At 33.5% G+C, this 17,704-nt stretch overlaps 1 long non-coding RNA gene across 1 annotated transcript; it reads right to left on the reverse strand.

Annotated features, from left to right (window-relative positions):
- Positions 1 to 13,723: 13,723 nt before the first annotated feature.
- Positions 13,724 to 15,782, reverse strand: LOC147906698 (uncharacterized). The gene is made up of 2 exons (XR_015548267.1): positions 15,456 to 15,782; positions 13,724 to 14,628 (listed from the first exon to the last, which is right to left on the reverse strand). It is a non-coding gene; the product is annotated as an uncharacterized LOC147906698 (long non-coding RNA).
- Positions 15,783 to 17,704: the final 1,922 nt, after the last annotated feature.

Here is a 17,704-nt window from a genome sequence, read left to right on the forward strand (position 1 = left end):
ATCTTAAATCTTAATCTTTTTTTGATAAATTAGTTTTTCATATTCTCTATTCCGATATTTCCATCATTTTCTTATTTTCGTTCATTTTTCTTTTTTTTTTCTTTTATTCGTTTAGAATTTAATTCTGGCATTTAAATTCTCGAGGTAGGAGAACTTACTATGACAGGATAATTTTTATTTACAATTTATTTATGTTACAAATTAGAAAACAAGGAACATAAAAAACAGCACAGGTTGTCGATTGTGATAATAAAACTTACATCAATGAAAAAAAATTTTTTAAGCGTTTATCAATACAACATATCAATCAATAAACAATTAAACGTTTCGGCCACAATCTGGCCATCTTCAGTAATTAAAAATCTTCTTAAGACGCAAATTTACATTTAGTTGAGTTAAATACAACAGTCGGTTGTTAAAATAAAATAAAAGTATTCTTATTTGTGTGAAGATACATCGTACGGTAATCTTACAACGCCAGTTATCATATCCGGACAATGTAGAACAAGAATTTCCAGATTCTAATCAGAACAAAATTGTATATCGTTAATCTCTTATACTCGAAACATAAAGCATAGACGCGTTATCTGTTTTACAGCCAAAAAACTAAGCGGTGGATCTCAAATATCACTTTCGCATACTTAAAATTTAATCGTGACATTGTGTGTTGTTACTAGTCATAACATGTATTTTACCATTATTTATATACCGAATCAAAACTCTCGAAAGTTCCAGAACAATTATTGAAAGAAAAGGAGAACCTACCTAAGAAAAGGAAGATAAATATCAGGCAAACCTTCCGTGTCACTTTGCTTATTGATACCTCTTGTTTGTTTTTTTATACCAGGTGTAAGTTTTTTCCGGTTTAACTAAGAGATGGCTCCAGCGAAAAGTACGCAGCGTATTAATTTGACACATACGCCATTTTCTTCGTCTGACATTTAACTACAAACACACACAAGTTGAGTCCGCCAAAAACTAACGTCTTTGTTTTATCAGTGATCATGTCGAGTTTTGTGCCTGAAAAAGAACATTTGCGACACTCATTGCTTTTTTTATTTAATCAAAAGAAAAAGGCTGTTGAAAATCATCGTTTGCTGGTAGAAACATACACGCTCCATCGATTAGAACATGTGAGACATGATATCGACAATTTAAAAATGGTGATTTCAATGTGAAAGACAGTGAGCGCTCTGGTAGACCACAAAAATGCGAAGACGAGCAATTGCAGGAGTTATTGGATGAAGACCCAACTCAAACTCAACGGCAATTAGCAGAAGCATTACATGTACGAGGGGTATCCAGAAAATAAGTTCCGTTTTTTTTTTACAAATAAAGTTTTTATTGAAAAAATCTAAAATTTACATGGATAATACTTGATAACTTCTAGTCTTTTTCTACATAATTCCCGTCAATCTCAATACATTTTGTATATCTGGAAACAAGCTTCGAAATCCCTTCTGCATAGAAACTTCCCGCCAGTTCTTTAGTCCAGTTAGTTACAGCTGTCTGAACTTCCTCGTCGCTTTGGAAGCGTTTTCCGGCCAAGGACTCCTTCAGTTTCGTAAAAAGATGGTAGTCCGATGGTGCTAGATCCGGGCTATACGGTGGGTGGGTCAAAACATCCCAACTAAACTGATTCAGCAATGGGAAAGATCAATAAACTCGGTAAATGGGTCCAACACAATTTGAATGAACGTCAAATGGAAAATCGCAAAGTCACTTGTGAAATGCTGCTTCAACGCTACGAAAAGAAATCATTTTTGCATCGAATTGTGACGGGTGACGAAAAATGGATTTATTTTGAAAACCCGAAGCGAAAAAAATCGTGGCTTTCACCTGGCGAAACCGGCGAAACTCCATCAACACCAAGGCCAAATCGCTTCGGCAAGAAGACCATGCTCTGTGTCTGGTGGGACCAGAGCGGTATTGTGTATTATAAACTCTTGAAGCCCGGCGAAATCATTAATACACAATGCTATCGCCAACAAATGATTAATTTAAACCACGCATTAATCGAAAGACGACCGGAATGAGCCAGAAGACATGGCAAAGTGATTTTGTTACACGACAATGCGCCGTCTCACACAGCAAAACCAGTGAAAGACACCTTGAAATCGCTTGGATGGGACATCCTTCCGCACCCGCCGTATTCCCCAGACCTGGCGCCATCTGACTATCACTTCTTCGCATCAATGGGGTACGCTCGTAGAGCAGTACTTCAGCAATTTCGAGGAAGTTGGAAAATGACTCGACGAATGGTTTGCCGCAAAAGACAAGCAGTTTTTCTGGCATGGTATTCATAAATTACCTGAAAGATGGGCGAAATGTGTAGAAGCCGATGGCCAATATTTTGAATAAAAAAAAATTAATTTCCCTTGAAAATGAAGTGTTTTTTTTTTTACCAAAAAACCGGAAAAAACTTATGCATACACCTGGTATGTATCATTTCCGAAATTCTTCTTTTAATCAAAGATTGTTCTGTGTCTAAAATTTCTATATTCTCCCAATCCAAGTCATGCATCCCGCTAAAACGATAACGCGAAACAACGGAAATCTCAAAAGACAGTTTCCTTACATCCGCTTTATGTTCCCTTATCCGAGTTTTTAACTTTCGTTTTGTTTGGCCCACGTATGATAATCCGCAGTTTTGACAGTTTATTTTGTAGACTAATCCGCTTTTTTCATACTTGGAAAGAGAATCTTTTCCCGTCTTAATAAATTTGTTCATTGTATTCATAGGTTTATAGGCTATATTAAACCCATGAATATGTGAAAGTTTTTTGAACTTTTCAGATACACCACCAAGATATGGTATCGTGAAAAATTTTTTTGAAACAAGATTCGAATTGTTTTTTACACGTTTCTCTTCCAAGTTAATTTTATTCGTTAATGTTTTAATTCTGTTGTTTATGGTGGAGAAAACAAATTTCAACGGATAATCGTTACACAAGAATACATTAATTAGTTCAACAATGTTTTTTTCAAAGAATTTAGGATGAGACAAAAATATAATTCTATCAAGTTGACCGATGATAACACCTCTTTTAAAATTATAATCACTTTTATTTAAGATATATTTTTATTTATGTTAGTTTGCGTTGTCTCTGAGGAAGGCTCAAAAGTGAATCGAAATATGTAAACGCATTTTAATGAAGTATCACATTTCATAGATATATTATTTGAGCGACATCTTCTGCGCTTGACTTCTACTGCCCGTATCTTTTCCAATTCTTTGATAGTAATTCTAATTGCACAATAGAAAATGAATATTTAAACGATAGACCGAGTTCAGAAATGTCAGATTCAGTTTCTGAACGTTGTACTCCATTAAAAAGTGACCAAAGAAGATGAGATTCAAAAGAGGTTTACAATGTGAAAATTGCAATTAAGGAGGAACAAATAAAAGCGATGGAATAGTTAACAAAAAAAAGAACAATTCGATTCAGAGAGAAAAATACGAACTATTAAAACAAGTTTTTCTATTTCTTATGAAACTATTTCTTATGAAAATGTAACTATGTAACGTTATTAATAATAAATTTTCATTTTCACATACACATATTTGTTTATTTTGAACACTTTATTTACTTAGTATGCTTTAATTCTATTTTCATTACTTTATATACTCAATTTACAAATTATTTGCAATATAACTTCTTTTTTCAACTGCTTCTCGAGCCATAGATAGATCTTCAAATGTTTCCAGTACAGATGTTCCAGTCAGAACAATAAAATATATGAAAAGATGTTTTAAGTAAAATTTGTATAGTTTTTTTACACGTGACGAATTTCTCAGACGTGAGATTTTCTAACAATTCAATGTAATTTTAAATGCAACAATTTCTTAAAAATTTATATTTTAAGATACCAATCTTATACAATAATTTTATTATGAAAGAATGGATTTGGAATAAAATTGTTTTTAATTTTTATTCATAGAAGAAATTAAATGTCAAAGAAATAATAATAAGGTTAATATGTATATATATATATATATATATATATATATATATATATATATATATATTAACCCTGATATTATTACAAACATATATATATTAGGGGTTTGCATTAAAAGTTATTGTTCACGTTTAGATGACAGTAGCTGCGTATGCTATGGTCAGAGACATCTGCTACTTATATCATTTTAAAGTGTGAACATTTCCTACTATAATAAAATTCAGTCAACAGACGTCATCCTTGGTTACATATGTGCTTTTCTATAACTGAATTAAAATGGGACATGATAAGTTGTTTTTCTGATGTGTACTTCTACACTATTTTGATTTGAAAAAAAGTGCAGCTGAAACTCATCGATTGCTTGCGGAAATTTATGGTGAATCTGCTCCATCGGAAACAGTATGTAGAAACTAGTTTCGACGATTCAAAAGTGATTGTGACGTTCACGACAAACAAAGCAATGCTCTGTATTTGGTGGGATATGGAGGGTGTCGTGTGTTATGAGCTGCTTAAACCGAATGAAATAATCACCGCCGAGCGTTATCAACAACAATTGAAACGTTTGAATGATAATTTGATGCAAAAACGACCATCAATTGCATCAAATCGTCGAAAGGTGATTTTACTCCATGATAACGCTCGGCCGCATGTTGCTATAATCGTGAAACAAACACTGATGGATCTCGAATGGGAGGTTCTCCCGCACCCTGCGTATTCTCCGGACTTAACACCAAGCGATTATCATCTGTTCCGATCGATGCAACATGCTCTAGAAGATACACACTTCCATAATTATAGCGAAATCGAAAATTGTTGAATGGATTGATTCAAAAGACAGACTATTCTTTCGTCGTAGAATTCAATTTCTGCCTGAAAAGTGGCAAAAAGTCATAGCTTCCGAGGGAAAATACTTTGATTGAGATATTCATATATTTTGTTATTGAAATAAGTGTTCAAATACAAAGAAAAAACAGTAACTTTTAATGCAACCCCCTAATATATATATATATTAGGTGTTGGAATTAATTCGTAGCGTTTTACAAGTGATGGGAAGTACTTTCATTAATGTATTTTTTAATGCTCATGTGAAATAAATAACATTCTTTCATTAAAAAACGCTACGAATTAATTCCAACACCTAATATATATATATATATATATATATATATATATATATGTTTGTGTCAATTGACTATTTTGACAACATTTACAAACTGTCATGTTTTATTGCATACAAAGATATATATTGATATCCTGTATACATCACACTTCTTTTTTAAATAAAATATGCTAATACATATATATAAAGAATTTTCTACAGATTGGTTAGTTCAGCGACAGAACCAAATGTACGTATAAATATATATTCTATATATATATATATATATATATATATATATATATATTCTATAAATTGATTATTATGGCAACTGTCGTCGTAATAGTCGATTTATAGAATATTTGTACGTACATTTAGTCCTGTCACTGAACTAATCAATTTATAGAAAATTCTTTATATTGAGTCATCTAAAAAGTATCCGCGGTACTTTGTCACTAGATATATGATCATCAACACATCTAGTGACAAAAAACCGCGGATACTTTTTAGATGACCCAATATATACGTATTGGTATATTTTATCTAAAAAAGAAGTGTGATGTATACGTCAGAATATCAATGTACACCTTTGTATGCAATAAAATATGAATTTTCTGATTTGAGAAAATTCTTTATACAGGGTGTCATGAATATACGGCCCCACTTGTTCCGAGCAGATAGAGTGGATTAAACTGAGTAGAAAAATCCTCTACCATTTTGTAATGCTCGCAATAATTAACGAGATATTAATGTTTAAAAATAGCCGAATATGCACGTCCTCTCGATCTATTATTGCTGAAAGTACGGCCCACTGAGCGCGCGGGCCGCGAGGAGCGGGGCTTACCGTCGCGAGCTCAAAGGGCGCGGCGCGCCTGCTAGGCCATTCCCGCTCCTCGCGGCCCGCGCGCCGTGTGCTCGGTGTGCCGTACCTTTGACAATAATAAGTCGAGCGGACGCGCGTATTCGGCTATCTTTAAACGTTAATAATCTTAATTATTGCGAGCATTACAAAATGGTAGAGGATTTTTTCTACTCAATTTAGTCCACTCTACCTGCTCGGGACGAGTAGGACCATATATTCATGACACCCTGTATATATAAATGCGGCAAGTTGCCATGATAGTCAATTGGTAAAATGTATTTGTACATACATTTGTCCTGTCGCTAAACTAATCAATCTATAGAAAATTCTTTATACATTAGCATATTTTATCAAAGAAGAAATGTGATATATACATCAGAATATCGCAATGTACGTCTTTGTATGCAATAACTCGCATTTCGCAAGTTTTCTTCAAATCCATTCTAGAATGTCAACATTATGTGAATTATTTATATGTAGAAATGAAAATAAGTAGAACAATCTTCAATAGTCTTGATCTTGATAAATATTATCAAAGTCATAATCTTAAACAACATTTAAGAGGTTTTAATTATCGTTTGAGCACTTTGGGCTATGTTAATGCCGACGATAACTTTCAAGCATTATAACTCAAAAAGTACTTTATGAAAAAATATTTTATTATAGTGTTTTGACTCTCTAGGAATGCATATTAGAATATGCAATGAAAAACGTTCTATTTTAAAAAATTAATATGACCTTGATCTAACCTTGACGACGATATTTAAGATCAAATTAATAATATCAGTAAATAGATCTTTTTGATCCCTGCAATTTTTATTCGGGTCACTTTCCTTGAAAATGTGTGCTTTTGGAGATCATAGAGAATCCCAATCTTTTTGAATATCCTGTATACTTTCAGAGTCGTGAATTCTTTTGAATTTTTAATTCTGATTGGCTAATTCTTACAGTATGTCTTATGGTTACTGTTAGAGCCTGAACACAGAGGAACAAGAATTAGATATTAAGATTTCAATCTATCAGAAATTGATCACATCGGAATTACACGGTTTCTGATAGGTTGAAATCTTAATATATAATTCCTCTATTGTGCGCAGGTCCTTAAACACAATAGAAAGGAACAAGTAATAGGAACTGAGAATAAGAAATTTCAACCATCAGAAAATCACCATAACATACTGAAACGCGCCTTCTCTATACTAAACTATAGAAAACCGCAGCCCGATGGAAAAAGAAAAGAAAGACAATACGGATACATGTCTTTTGGACTCTTTCCCATATTGTACTATCTCAACTGAAAACATGATTCACAGGATCACGTGACTAGACTATAGTTTGTGTCATTAAGAGTAAAACGTCAGAATGATACAAATAGCGCTAATAGTACTTCCCGAACGCAACGTCTATGACTACGTTTACACGTACCAGTAAAACCGTTTTAGTTAAAATCGGTGTTAGATATCGTGTAAATGTCCTTAATACTGATATTATTAAAATCGTTTTAGTAAATACAAACCTCTTCAGAAAGAGATTTGGCGTTATAAAACCGTTTTAAGAAAGCCGTATAAACAGTTTTCAATCGGTTTTACATAATAAAAATTCGGTGTTACCAACTTTAGACACTTTATAAAGTTAAAAAACGGTTTTAACTAAAATGGTTTTACCAGTGCGTGTACAAGTAGTCTATCTTTTTAGTATTAATAGAACAACATGAGCCAATCAGCGAATTCCTGACAAGAAAAGTAGTATATATCTTTATGCGAGTGTCTTTGTTTAGGAATTGGGACACTCCTACTCCTTGATAATTCGCTTCAGTATGTTAGAGCTCACTGATCTCTGTTAAGGGTTACGCAGAATAAAAGGAACAAGGAACAGAGAATAAGAATTTCAACCTATGAGAAATCACGTACTGTAAAATACATAGTTTCTGATAGGCTGAAATTCTTAATCTCTGTTCCCTATTCCTTTTATTCTGCGCAGCCTCTTACACGCACTGGTAAAACCGTTTTTATGAAATTGACCAATCAGTCATTTCATTCTTCCGAGGAATAACTATGATTGGCCATAAAAACGGTTTGATCAATGCGTATAAACATAGTCACTAATTCTGGTATACACGGTTGAACTAGTGTACACTTTTAAGCTCGCAAACTCAATAGAGTACTAAGTCTTAAGCCTTAAGAAATTGATCAATCAAAGTCGAATATAAACTATGATTAATCAATTCCTTAAACCTTACGGCTTATTACCCTATTGTGTTTGCGAGGTAAAATGAGATAGACATATGTTTGAAATAAGAACTGAATACCGGTCTTAGTATGTGAATATATCTGAGGGATAAAATTGATGACTAATCAAGTGATCTGTTTTTTGTTTCTGCAATAGACTGCACAAGACTGCACTAGAACTTTCTTTCTCAAAAGCGAAAAAGAAAATTCTAGTGTAGAAACCAGAAACCAGATCTTGATTGGGTATGTACAGTACAAAAAACTGACCTAGGCCGGTATTCATAGTCGATTCTTATATTCAAGATTGTTTAAGTAGAGCCTTAAAATGCCACGAACCAATCAAAGGGCCGCGTTTGCGTCTTAAGATATTATTTAAGACAGTCTTGAAATAAGAACTGACTGTGAATACCGGCCTAGGCCAGTTTTTTTGTGGCTGAACTAGTGTATGTACATACGTATACTCTTGGAACTTAAAATGAAATAGGCATATGTTTGATATTTTTCAAAAGTGAGAAAGAGACTTTTGGTGCAGAAACAGGAAACAAACTAACTGAAAAGTGACCACCTTTCTACATAAATGCTCACAGTCCATGCGTAATAATCCAATCCATGCACATTAAATATGAGTAGAGTGTGAGCATAAAGCCGCAAACACATGGAATGCATAACAATGCATAAACATAAGATCGCAAGACCAATGAACATCTTATGTAAATCAATATGGCAACGTTATGCTGGATAAATAACAATAAATAAAGGGCAAAGTAAGAGTCAAACACATTTTAAATTATAACACAATTAAAGAGTATATTACAAACATAAAAACAAACAGAAAGACAAAGGGCTACGAGCCTAAAACAATTATCATAAAATAACAAAATTATTTTGAACAGTTAAAAAATAAAATGAAACATGTCATGTTCATTTAAAATATGAAATTTAATTTGACCGTTCACAAGTAAACAACACAAACGTTTCGATCCCTGTTGGATCATTTTCAATGTGACACAAAAATAACAATGGAAATATTACATGGATAAAATATATAAAAATTAAAATTCGCTCTCGATCGCAGTATCAAATATAATTCTCGCTCTAAAATAAAATGAAAGTTATACGAAAGTTGTAATCGACAACAATGTATTTCTCCGGATTGTGTATGTAGAATAAGGACAAACATGTTTCTGTTAGAAAGTATAATACAAAATGTAATTATAAATTACCATAAGAATAAAAAATAAAAATAATAAGAGAAGTACAAAGCGAGTCACAAATAATAAAAAGAAAGGTACAAAACGAGTCGCAAGTAATAAAAATAAAAATAAAAAAACAATCTAAGACATGTACATTAGATGTCGATAGAGAAAATGTGAAGTACCGTCATATATTTTATATATATATATATATATATATATTAAATTTAGTCACAGATAAATTGATAATAAGTACCTTTTTTTTGTGTGTCAATGATATGTTATCTATTAGGCAATGCGATGAGATTGAATGTGATCATCTTTCTAAGATGCTAAGAGATAAAGTAAAGTACACATATAAAGGCAAGAATGTTGAAATGGTAAACTAAAAAGGAAGGAGAGCATAAGAGGGAGAAAATAAAGTAGAGGGAAGAGAAAGTGGGAAGAGAAGAAATGAATAGGAAAAGAATGCAGTTAAAAAGGAGAAAGAGATTGGATAATCTGTGAGTAAGTTTTAGGTAAAGATTCGGTATCATTTTGTTTATTGAGACCTTGTTTCTGTCTTTTAATGTGAATCATTACAGACACCAATCTCTTGTTATACGAAGATTCGCAGCCTAAAATTTTCACCTCGTTCCATTTAAAATAATGGTCAAAATTAATACGATGATCAGTTATGACAGTAACAGAACCAGTATTCTTCCTAATATCAGAGATATGTTTGTGTAATCTCGTACTCAATTTTCTTTTTGTCTACATTCTGATTGGATAGGAAATCAAGCTTATCTTTTCTTCTTTTTATTAACAAGCATTGTAGTCAAGAAAACTTAATCTACCAACCTCTGTTATACCAACCTTTAAAGTAAACTGCAATCTGGTATATAAAGAGTTAAAAATATTTAAAGCGTCATTGATAGTATCAGATGGAAGTGCCAGAATGATATCGTCAACATATCTAAAATAAAATAATGATTGTACTGATAATTTTTTAAGTGCTATTTCTTCTAGATCTTGCATTACAATGTCGGCGATTATCGGAGATAACAGTGAACCCATTGGAGTGCCAAATATCTGTTTGTAAATTCTGTTATTAAAAGCTTTTTTGCAGTTTACTTTAGAGGTTGGTACAAGTGGTAGATTAACTTTTCTTGATACAATGCTTGTTATAGATAATCAAAGAATTATATTTGACATTTATCATAAAAAGACGTTTTCCGGAGGTTCCTTAATTCCCATTCAAATCATTCTCTTTGAATAAAAAAGGTATTATTATCAGTTTCATTGACAAAATTATCACATCCATGGTTCCAACAAAAAAATCTGATAGATGCTATTCATACTTTTTAAAATAATTGTTATCCTCTTTCTTTTATCTTCTCTACAATTGAACGAAGATTAAAGTTCCGTATACATAATAAATATATTACACATAATTCACGTAAGAAAGACAAATATTTTACGTTAAATCTATTTCCGAAAGTTTCCTTCCTATCTCTAGTATGTTCCATTGTAAACTAGCTTTTTCTATTATGTAAACTAGCCTATTCCTAACACATTGAAAAGTTTTATAAAAAGAGGAAAAGATAAGCTTGATTTCCTATCCAATCAGAATGTAGTTTATAAGATCTCCTGTGACGATTGTGAGGCGAGTTATGTTGGTCAGACAAAAAGAAAATTGAGTACGAGATTATACAAACATATCTCTGATATTAGGAAGAATATTGGTTCTGCTACTTTCATAACTGATCATCGTATTAATTTTGACTATTATTTTAAATGGAACGAGGTGAAAATTTTAGGCTGCGAATCTTTGTATAACAAGAGATTGGTGTCTGTAATGATTCACATTAGAAGACAGAAACAAGGTCTCAATAAACAAAATGATACCGAATCTTTACCTAAAACTTACTCACAGATCATCCAATCTCTTTCTCCTTCTTAACTGCATTCTTTTTCTATTCATTTCTTCTCTCCCCACTTTCTCTTCCCTCTACTTTATTTTCTCCCTCTTATGCTCCCCTTCCTTTTTAGTTTACCATTTCAACCTTCTTGCCTTAATATGTGTACTTTACTTTGTCTCTTAGCATCTTAGAGAGATGATCACATTCAATCTCATCGCATTGCCTAATAGATAACATATCATTTTGATACACAAAAAAAAGGTATTTATTCTCAATTTATCTGTGACTAAATTTAATATATATATATATATATATATATATAATGTATGACAGTACTTCACACTTTCTCTATCGGCATCTAATGTACATGCTTAGATTGTTTTTTTGCCTTTTTATTTTTATTTTTATTACTTGCGACTCGTTTTGTACCTTTCTTTTTATTATTTGCGACTCGCTTTGTACTTCTCTTATTATTTACTTCAGTTGAATTTCTTGAGCATTTCTTTGCTCCATTTAACATGAGTCTGGTTTTGAGCTTCGGTCAAATTGTGTGGGATCCAACAACTGCAAAGTTTCCACGCTCAAGAGATCATGCAAAATCGTATATATTGCTTTCATGTCAATGCCTAAGGATGCCTGAATCTCGCGGTATGTCATATGCCGGTCTCACTCAATCATTTCACGCACAGTATCAACATAGTGGCAATAACAAACGTGGATGGACGACCTTCACGGAATTCGTCACAAAGAAAGGTACAGCCACGCTGGAATTCGGCAAATCAATTATAAATAGTCCTATTGGATGGTGTTTCATTCCTAAATGAAGTCGATCGATGCATTGTTTCGGAGTTAGATTACATTTATAATCGTAAAAAATCATTGCCCGAAAATTTTCACGCGAAATTTCCATTTTCTCACAAAATAACTTCTTTTAAAATACTATACAAATAAAACTAGTTGGCTTGGGTACAAACTGTCAACTGAATTATAGGTTAAAAACGTCTAATTTTACGGATATGATAGTAGCAGAACGTTGGCGCCACTGGAAATATTAGATTACAAAAACTTTTCCAGCAGCCTATGTATAAATGTATATATTTATATATTGGGTCATCTAAAAAGTATCCGCGGTACTTTGTCACTAGATATATGACCATCAACACACATTTAGTGACCAAAAACCGCGGATACTTTTTAGATGACCCAATATTTAGTGGAACACAGTTATATAAAACGAATATAGTGTGTCGATTATAATGTACGCTCGCTGATACGGATCAACAACGACGAATTGAGACAGGAAACGGATTTTCAGTATCGAAGAGTCAAACTTTATTTACAATAGGTGTAAGCCTTTTGAAAATCTTCAATGTCAGTTTTTAAATTTAGACTATTTTACTACTTTTTAATATTAAGCATCTTAGGAATTAAGCGTTTTCTATAGGAAGGCTCTTCTTCCAAGATTTTAATGTTATCTCATTGGAAATCATAATCATACCTGTGCTCCATTATGCTGGATACTCACTAGTCCAAGCTTTATGTTATGCTCTGTTATGCATTTTATGTGGAATAGGCTTAAAGCCGGAATCAGACTATGCATTGAAGATTGAGATTAAAGATTAGAGATTGAAATTTCACCAATGAGGAAGAAGTTTTGGCTCCTTTTGTTCTGATTGGTAAAACTTCAATTTTTCAATTTTTAATCTCATTCTTCAACGCGTAGTCTGATTCCGGCCTGAAGCCTATACACATAAAATGCTTAACAGTGCATAAGCATAAGACTATTTGACCAATGAGCATTTTATGTAAATCAATATGACAACTTTATGCTGAATACTTATTGGTCCAATAGTTTTATGTTATGCTTATGCCACAGTATAACAATATACAGTAGCGATAGTAGGCTCCTTTGATGTCGGTGATTACTGTTAACTATGTTAAAGGTTTTACGGAGTGAACCAATCAAGAGACGTTGTAGTAGTTATACTACCCAGACAGCACACAACGTTCATTGGACGTCCAAATCTGCTTTTTATTTAGTCCGAACGTCTATAAACTTAGTACGAATGTTTTAAAAACGTATGTTACGCAATATACAAAATATGTTCATATTTGGACATTTTAAAAATGTTCATCTCATGCAAAAAATTTTCTACATTTACTCGCGACATATTGTTTTCGCTGACTTAACAAGTGAAAATTTTTTTAAGATAGCACGGAGTTTTATTTTTATTAGTATGTACAGACGTCTTCTGAACGTCCCATGGACGTCCCTAGGACATCTGTGTTGTGTTTAAAATTTTCAACAACATAAAAATCTATACTGCATACTATTTAGGTATATTATAGTACATAACTCGTATCAATACGGCGTACTATTATCGACAGGAGAGAGACTGTGGAGATCTCTAGTCGAAGATGAGGTATACATGATAACTGGTACTATGAAAGTACAGTGTATTGGGTATGGGAATAAATTTCCTTTTTAAATGAAAAAGATGTGTTTATTTAAACAAATCTCAAATCAAATATATAAGTGAGTTTATTCAAAGTATGCTCCTTCGGAAGCGACAACTTTCTTCCACCTTTCCAGTAATAAACGGATTCCTCGAATGAAAAAATCTGGTTCTTTTGAAGCGATCCATTCATCAAGCCATTTTTTGATACCTTCATAAGAATTGAATCGTTCTCCAGAAAGGGCAGACTGCATGGACGGAACAAATGGAAATCTGAAGGGGCAATGTCCGGTGAATACAGCGGGTAGGGCAGAATTTCCCACTTTATTTCTTTCAAATATTTCTTGACCGGTTTTGCAACGTGTGGCCTAGCGTTGTCATGTAACAGAATCAGCTTGTTGTGCCTATTGTCCCATTTCGGTCATTTTTCTTTCAAAGCTTGGTTTAAACGTATCAGTTGTAGCCGATAACGATCGCCAGTGATGGTTTCGGACGGTTTGAGCAGGTCATAATATATTGGGTCATCTAAAAAGTATCCGCGGTTTTTTGTCACTAGATGTGTGTTGATGGTAATATATCTAGTGACAAAGTATCGCGGATACTTTTTAGATGACCCAATATAATACCTCTTTGATCCCACCAGATGCACAACATAATCTTCGAAGCATGGATATTTCGTTTTGGCGTTGATGGAGCTGGTTCACCTGGCATCCCATATCTTCAAGCGTTTAGGGTTATCATAGTAGATTCATTTTTCATCGCCAGTTACGATACAATGTAGAAAACCCTTCCTTTGTTGTCATTGACGAAGCATCTCGCAGATGACCAAACGTCTTTCTATGTCTTTCTCTTTCAATTTGTATGGCACCCAATTTCCTTCTTTTTGCACCATTCCCATTGCGTGTAGACGTTTTCCAACAGTGGATCTATTAACATTTAATTCTTTTGTCAACCTATCGAGCGATAAATACGAATCTTCTTCGAGTAATGCTTGCAATTCTGCATCTTCAAATTTTTTCACACCTTCGTGTTCTTTGTCACCCACGTCAAAATTACCACTGTTGAATCGCCATGAAACCATTCTTTACAACTAGTTTTCGATGGAGCATGCTTACTGTAAATATCTACGAGCAAACGATGCGTTTCCGCAGTACTTTTCTTTAAAATAAAATAATGAAGTAAAACTTCCCGCAAATGTTGCTTTTTTGGAATAAATTCCGACATCTTCAACGCAAAAAAAGTTACTCTTTGTTACGCTTCGAACAAATGCCATCTATTGGGCTCAAAAGTTTGAACACACACCTTTCAAAAACATGTCTTGCCCTTCTATCAAACACACAAGTGTGGCTATTGGAGCGACTGCTGTGCAATATGGCGCCGATGGTTACCAACCAAAGGCGAAGGACAATTGGCGGGAAATCGTTAGGTTGAGAATGAGTGCTACTCACTGCTCCTGATTTTTATGTCATAAGGCGATTTAATACAAACTTAATATTAAACTAACTAAATACTAAATACAAATATAGATTAAAAAATAGAGACGTGATTGCGCGTGTAAGACGGCTCGGATACCGGCATTGTGTCGCGGAGTTACAATACAAGAACTATGAAAATACACTCAAAGTAATTATCTGACGACGCTAATAATTATCATAGACATGAACAGTGATCGGTATCGGTCTCGCGAAATACACAAAGTAATTCGGAACCTCAACTTCTGAGTTCTAACTTACTGACTATCGCAGAGACTTACACAAGGTCCGCATGCGGCACGCCATGACATCAAAGAGAGTGAACGGAAGAAGAAACGGAAAGAACTACATCAGCGCCGCGACGGACGCATGCAGCGCCGCCACTGGCGCTCGCAGCACCGCAGCTAACGTTTGCAGCGCCGCGACTAACGCTCGCAACGCCACACGAGCAATGCTACTAACGACATCTTTCTGCAATGGGCGGAAACTTATTCCCATATCCAATATGATTTTCTAACCTGAAAATAGTCGTTATAATATTAAGATTAAATATTAGATAATAACTGATTGGATGTTCAGTTGAACTGCACACATTTCTATCAGGTATATTGAACAGATGTATCATAACTATACATTCATGATTATACAGGTATTTGTAGATCATCGAAGTGCAGCGATTTCCATATGGTTTCAGAAGTCAAGAATAGTGGATGGCGGTATGCAATTGGATGGGTAACCGTTTCAAAGCACTATAAAATTAGTCTTTTTTCTGAATTTAGGGGAAAACGTTTTTTTTTATTATAATTTAAATATGTGTATTCTGAAATAAGATATTAATCAATAATAATACTCATATAAAAATTATTTTGTTTTAATTGTGGTCTTGTTTAATATATTAATTTAATTCAGTTTTAGTTCATTCCGACCTAAAATGGATGTTTTTAAGAAATCCAAAATGGTAACACTGGATGTCTTTAAAACATTTTTTTAATATTCATAAATCTAATCTGGATGTTTTTAATATGTCCAAAACGTCCAACATGTACGTTTTTTTTTAAATATATTTTTAAAACGTTGTGCTATCCGGCTGTATGACATTGTAGTTGTGTTGTATTGGGTCATCTAAAAACCGCGGATACTTTTTAGATGACACAATATTTCGCATATAATACTATCCAATATTGACAACTGCCTTATTCTTGGAGTTACAGCCACGTATGTGCAGAACAAAACTATATCCCTTGTTTTCTGCTACTGTCGCTACTGTATGTAGTTACAGTGATTACGATCTTATGCATTTCATGTGCAATAGGCTTTAATATAGAAAGTTAGTCATTTCTTAGTGTGAAAATTTCCGAGACAGAATCAATGGATGCATTCAGAAGCACGACCGATTACTGAGTGCTCAGTGAGCTCTTGTATCTGTTTGGTCTATGATTTTAAATCTAATGAAATTTGCAAGAGCTCATTGGCCTAGCTTATATCGTGCACTTGATACGCGTATCAGATACTATATTCGTACCAAATTCGTACTAAACATTTAAGTCCGTATTCAGAGCTTTTATCGATAAAATTGCACTTTTATGTATACTATGAAATTCTATAGTATACATGATGTAAATTATAGCATGTTAGCGCGCTAATATCTTTGTAAGCATTCTGAATACAAGTATTAGTATGATGTAAACGCTGTCGGATTATTTTGGTATGAGCAGAAGTATCGTACTAAACTGATACGCGTATTAAAATGATACAAATGACGATGTAAACGCATGAAACAATTTGGAAGAAATCGAGAGCTGTATTCCATTACATGCATAACCCGTCATGCTATCCCATGCGCATTAAGCGTGCAACAGAATCTAGTAACCTCAAAATCAGTGTTAATCGTATTATTTTTCTTCTCAACATCGTGATAATATTGGTATGCGTGTTAAATTTAATACGCACTGATGCTTTAATATGTTTGATGTAAACGCATTCGTACTATCGCATTAGTGCACATCAAATTTAATACGCGTACCAATAGTATAGTATAACTACATACACAGTAGCGAAAGTAACAGAAACGAGGGATACAGGTTCTGTTTTGCGCATACATGACTGTAAAACCGAAAATGGCGACTGTCATAGCATTGGATAGCATTATATGCGAAAACTATAACGTTACTACAACGTTTCTTGATTGGTTCAGTTCGTAAAACCTTCAACATAGCTGACAGTGATTACTGACATCAAAGGAGCCGACAGCTACTGTCGCTACTGTAGTTATACTGTGGCATAAGCATAACATAAAACTATTAAACCAATGAGCATTCAAGTTGCCATATTGATTTACATAAAATGCTTCTTGGTCTAGCGATCTTATGTTATGTTCATGCACTGTTATTCATTTCATGTGTTTGGGGCATTAGACAAGGGCTCAGATAATTAATGTGCATGGATTTGATTATTGTACATGGACTATAAGCATTTATGTAGAAATTATGTAGAATGTGATCATTTCTTAGTTGGTTTGTTTTCTGTTCCT

Source organism: Acromyrmex echinatior, chromosome 19, assembly GCF_024713525.1.
Source record: "Acromyrmex echinatior isolate Ae372 chromosome 19, ASM2471352v2, whole genome shotgun sequence".
NCBI classification, from domain to species: Eukaryota; Metazoa; Arthropoda; class Insecta; order Hymenoptera; family Formicidae; genus Acromyrmex; species Acromyrmex echinatior.